At 45.2% G+C, this 6157-nt stretch overlaps 1 pseudogene; it reads left to right on the top strand.

Annotated features, from left to right (window-relative positions):
* The first annotated feature begins 251 nt into the window (after positions 1-251).
* Positions 252-2978, top strand: LOC126083673 (granzyme-like protein 2; annotated as a pseudogene).
* The last annotated feature ends 3179 nt before the right edge of the window (positions 2979-6157 follow it).

Genomic DNA, 6157 nt, shown 5'->3' with positions numbered 1-6157 from the left:
CAGATCTTGGCTAGGAGAACCACTGCCGCTCTTAACTGGAGTATACTTTCCAAGATGCTGCTGCTCCTGATTCTGTTGGTCTTTCCTCTGCCCCCCAGGACCTTCATAGGTAAGTGATTTTCCCTATCTCAGAGGCCTGGTTTACTCTAACTCTGATATTTCCACAGAGGTCCAGTTAGTCCATCTCTATAATGCATCCTGAACCACATCTACCTAAAGAATTTGCTGAACTGCATTTCTATGATCGCACAATGTACAGAAATGACTGGGAAATAAATACTCCCTTGGAAGCAGGTGAGTCATCTCCATTCCACAGCAGGCACTTCTTTTATCTCAAATATATTTATTATTATGATGGCCAAGATTCTGGTAGAGATGAGAAAACTGAATGTGAATGCAGTAAATTTCATTTTGCTAAACCTAAGAATGGACAGATCATCAGAAGCTATTGTGCAGATCAAGAGGGGAAGAATTATTTCATATTTCAGTTTCTAGATTCACCTTCACCTTTTTCCTATTCTTCTGAACATCTCAGCTCTACCAAGTCAGATACCCAGAACCAAACTGAACAAGGGGCTGTTGGCCTCATCACTGCTCCCAGGGTCCTAATGGAGATGAGGATCCCACCCAGCCCTTTTCCCCTTCTCTGCTTTGATTTCTAGTTCTTTATTCTCATCTCCCCTTCTTCTGAGGGCTCAATGTCACATGAAGGCAATTCTGTGATGAGTTTTGGAAATTCATTAGGACCTTGCCTCTTTAGCCTCAAACTAAAGAAATCTGGAGACTGTTCATTCGTGTAGCAATAGAAATTTATGATTTTTTACTGTATATCAGACTGAGAATGGGAGAGACATACAAGATTATCGTGGTTCATGAGCATATCATGTTCAGGTCCTTAGAATTTAGCCAGTGCTGAAAGTTACCAGGATACCAGAGTCTGAGAGGACTGGGGACAAGAGGTAATTAGGGCAGGTCAGAGGGAATATTTTTCATGTTATCTGGGATGTGCATTCTCAAGGCAGATTATTCCCAATGAAAATGTGTCGGAATTGTATTTAACTCTCCAAAAAGGCCTAGGACTCTCATTTCTAGCAAAAGAATGTGTTACTAGAGAAGAAATTTGCCATGCTACAGGCCAACCATGCTGCCACAGATTCCGGGATCCTCACCTAAGTGTTAGGGGTTCAATAGATGACTCTGTGTTCACCATGCCAAACCAGGACAGTGTTCCACTCTCCGAACATGCCAGTTCAGGATAGTAGGCAGTGTCCTTCTCTGGGTTCTGTGACTGCAGAGATCCAGGAAAGATTATTTTTTAAGCAGTGATCAAATGGGGCACTGAAGCCAGACCACACTCAAGACCCTACATGGCATTTTTAAGGTTCATTAATGACAACCATTTACGGAGACGTTGTGGAGGGTTCCTGGTGCAAGAAGACTTTGTGATGACAGCGGCTCACTGTTATGGAAGGTGAGGAAAATCATCTGGGCTCTTGTTTCTTGGGAATTCCTAACATCATACCACAGCCATAGTTTAGGATGGTCTCTGAGCACACAGAGCCAGTGAACTTATAAGAGGAGTCTTAAGTGCTTTTCGGTCTGGAGGTAGTGAATTAAGGACAGCAGTTCAGAAATTGTCAGCAGGAACCTGGGTGGCAGGTGAAGCTGCAGAAGAAACAGTCCTGGGTCACTGTTCCAGAGAAAAAAAAGGGGATCACTGTCTTCATTTAAATGAAGTGTAGGAGACACAAATGAGACAGGACTTCTGTCCCTTACTACTTTCCATGACTGAGGAGCAGGCCACCTTGGACTGGAACATCAATATCTTTATCTGATGCTGAGATATAATACTCTGATTTACTATTCTCAGTCTTTAATTGCAGAGAGATGCTTGTTGTTTTGGGAGCTCATAATTTGAAGAAAAATGAAGCCACCATGCAGAAAATCCCTGTGTGTCAAGCCTTTCCTCACCAGAGTTTAAGAACATTTCAGGTTTCAATGACCTCATGCTACTGAAGGTGCCATCCCACCTCCATTCAGGTGCCCTCACGCAGAATACTAGGGCACATCAGCTCCTTGAGAGCCTCAAGTCCCTCCTGGTTCCCATCCCCAATGTTCTTCTGGTCCCAGGGCAAAAGAAAAGAACTTGGAGACTCTGTAAGCAGGGGTAGATCCAGAAACCTGCCCTGAATTTCAGTCCTGCTAGAAGCGCAGGGTTTGAACTCTTATCTCTTCTCTTCCCAGTTGAAAGAGAAGGCTCGCCTGAACTCAGCTGTGAGGACCATTTCCCTACCACAGAGTCAGGACTGGGTATTGCCACACCAGATGTGCAGTGTGGCAGGCTGGGGAAATTTAGTTCATGGTAATTCTTCAGACACACTCCAGGAAGTAGATCTGCAAGTACAGAACAAACGGGCATGTCAGACAATCTTCAGATATTATAATAACTATGTAAACATATGTGTGGGGAATCCTCGGCACATGAAGACAGCAGCAATGGTAAGAATTTATGCATTTTTCCTCACTTCCCCGGGAACAGGGTGATTCCTGAACCCCACGGTCCGGCCGTCACTGACCCTAGAAGGCCTAGTTAGTAGAGGGTTCACCGTGGGTGGGGGCATCCTGTCAGCAATCCTTGTGTCTCAGGCATCCCCGTCCAGTTTCTCCCTTGTTCTTTCTTCACGGGACATCAAGAGAAAGCTTGGGACAAGTTTGAGCTGGAAAGTGCTCTCAGCCAAGAAAGAAGCTCATGGTGCTGGTGGAACTCTGACAAGTACCCTACCCACCACTCTCTCACCAAGAGCCATAAGGAATGCTAATCCCTGAGCTCCTTCCTCCTTTAAACACACAGGCCCTGAGCAGGAGGACCTGGGAACCATGGAGAAAAAACAGCCTGAGAAAGGAAGCCAGAGAGGTCTGTGCTGAAACTCTTCCCTTCTATGTCCACAGGGCGACTCCGGGGCACCCTTGGTGTGTAACAATGTGGCTCAGGGCATTGTCTGCCTTGGACGTCCGAGGAAAATTCCTATGATCTACACCAGAATCTCTACCTTTGTTCCCTGGATACACAAAATAATGAACGCACCCTAGGGTTATGTTGCAGAGTCCTCACCAGTGTGGAGGGAGAATGTCAGGCTGTTAATAAAGACCATCTCCCAGTGGGGAGGAACTACCGTCTCTATCTTCGTTGACCACTCATTTGTCTCTTGCTGTACCCCAGGCAGGCACTAATTGCACCGCCACCACCCGATTCTCTGCTTCCCCTGATAATCCATCCACAAACTCCCAAAGCAAGCTACCTCTCAAACCTGTGGATTGCATTGTGCCTGTTCTGTCTGCACCTCTAATGTCAGGTCCCCCGTCTCTGACCCTATCAAGTGGTCAGGTGTCTCCCTCAGACCACCAGTGGAGCTTCCTGCATGAGACTTTCAATTTTGACCTTTCCTCCTTCCTTAAACCACCCGAGCACAACAGAAATGAGGACAGGGAGTAAAACAACTGAACCTCCAAATGACACAGTACGATCCTGGAATGGTCCCCACCAAGACTACCTTCTCTGTAAGGTTCTACCCTCATCTCTTTCTGTCCATGGCTCAGCATGGCCTCTCCTAAGTGATGCTGTCCCATTTGGTCACTGCCTGGGAATCACACGTGCTTTGAAATAGGAGGCAAAAGGAAGCCCGACTGTGCCTAACTGAGCATAACTTGGGGTAAGGTAATGTGACAAACAAGTCTGGTCCACACACCTTAGACATACCTCACACCTGAGCAGGCCCCACTCAGCCTCTCTCATCCAGCCAAGCACACCCCCAACCCCTATGTGGGCTCAGAGTCAACTAGCCCCCTCTCATTACGACCTAAATGCTTGAGGTGATGGTCTGTGCGGTACGATAGGAATTCACTCCTCCAACCCTTAAATGCATATTCATCAACCACCTGAATGGCGGGCCTTGTGATACAGCAGCGAAACCATAAACATGTTTCTCCCCCCAGCAACTCTAGACCTGCTCTTTTTCTCTGAATCCCTCAGTCCTTCTTAGCTCACTATGTCCCCTTTCTGTCCTCGGGTAGATGTCCACATTGTACATGATGTGGGCTCATTATCTCTGAGGGCTTTTGCTCTAGGGTGCAGAGAGATAAAGTTTCTGGTGCAGAGAGGTCAAGCTTCACTCTTGCCCCATCATGACCTTTCCAGCACGACACGGAGGGCAACGGGGGGCAATGATGGGTAGGGTGCAAAAACACTTCCTGCTAATGGCTGCTCCGAACTAGGGACTGAGGGACACCATCCCACACCACCTGTGGGCAGCCACAGAGCTGTATCTCCTGATAAAGGCCTGCATCTTAGGGGCTTCCTGTGCCCCCAGTCACCCAAGGCCCAGAGGAGCTCTTAGAGAGCCCATCACAAAGCAGGGCTGGGCAAGACAGAGAGGTAAACATAGGATAAGACTGAGGGTATCTGTCCTCTTCCCAGAGGACAGCAGGAAATCACTAAACTTGAGTTGAGGAGGAATACATGGAAGTAGCTGGACTAGAATGCAAACTGCCTGGGAACAGTCCAGTCTCCATAGACACTGAAGTTGTGACCAACTCTAGCAGGACCAAACAGCATGGGTGCCAAGATGTATAGTATCCTGAAGATCCAGGCACCTAGGACATCCATCTTCCCTCACCCCTTACCACAGCAACAGCAGGTTTTTTAATTCGTAGGAATTAGGTTTCTGCTCTCCAAAGATGCCCATCTACTTGGCATTTACACATCTGGTTTGGTAGATCAGCTCTCAATACTTTTGTAACCTGTTCCACTCCTCCCTTCAAAGGACAATGTTCTCCTAAACCTTCTTTCTTAAGGCAGTCTTATAAGAATAACTAATCCAAAAAATGTTTTGCAAGTCAACTACCCCATTATTTTTTTTTCTACTAGACACTAACTTTCCTAAAGAGCCAACATAGGCCATAGCAAATATACACATGTAAACATATACACTTACACACAAGCACACACACACACATAACATGTATTGAAAGAATCTGGTCCCGTAATTATTACGTACTGGGCTTCTATCCAGTAGGTCAGCCGATGGAACCCACCAGAGGCTACTGTGGAGAAAAGACCTGTGGTCTGCTCTCATAAAGATTACAGCCTAGAAAATTCTATGCACCAGTTCTACTCTTTCCTGCAGGGTCATGGCGAGCCTGAATTGACTCCATAGTAAACAACAATAACACATGTGTATTATGTAAACACAAATATGTAATATACAATTATATGTGTGCATATTATTACTTTACATAAAACGCTTGTAAGACATCTATTTGGAATTTTGTATTCTAATGTATCATTTAATTTTTTTTGCATGTATGCTCTTATTTAAACAAATCAACAACAGGACTATTTCTCAGTGACAATAAGTAGTAACTAACAGTAGGCTGAAAATCATTCAAAAACGGCTGCAGCAGTATATCGACAGGGAACTCCCAGAAATTCAGGCTGGATTCAGAAGAGGACGTGGAACCAGGGATATCATTGCTGATGTCAGATGGATCCTGGCTAAAAACAGGGAATAACAGAAGGGTGTTTACCTGTGTTTTATTGACTATGCAAAGGCATTTGACTGTGTGGATCATAACAAACTATGGATAACACTAGGAAGAATGGGAATTCCAGAACACTTAATTGTGCTCGTGAGGAACCTTTACATAGATCAAGGAGCAGTTGTTCGGACAGAACACGGGGATACGGATTGGTTTAAAGTCAGGAAAGGTGTGCGTCAGGGTTGTATTCTTTCACTATACCTATTTAATCTGTATGCTGAACAAACAATACGAGAAGCTGGACTATATGAAGAAGAACAGGGCATCAGGATTGGAGGAAGACTCATTAACAACCTGCATTATGCAGATGACACAACCTTGTTTGCTGAAAGTGAAGAGGACTTGAAGCACTTATTAATGAAGATCAAAGACCACAGCCTTCAGCATGGATTACACCTCAACACAAAGAAAACAAAAATCCTCACAACTGAACCAATGAGCACTGTCATGGTAAACGGAGAAAAGATTGAAGTTGTCAAGGATTTCATTTTACTTGGATCCACAATCAACAGCCATGGAAGCAGCAGTCAAGAAATCAAAAGATCCATTGCATTGGGTAAAT

Source organism: Elephas maximus, chromosome 10, assembly GCF_024166365.1.
Source record: "Elephas maximus indicus isolate mEleMax1 chromosome 10, mEleMax1 primary haplotype, whole genome shotgun sequence".
Taxonomy (NCBI): Eukaryota; Metazoa; Chordata; class Mammalia; order Proboscidea; family Elephantidae; genus Elephas; species Elephas maximus.
Note: the sequence above shows the minus strand (reverse complement) of the source record. Positions and strands in the feature narration are given on the sequence as shown.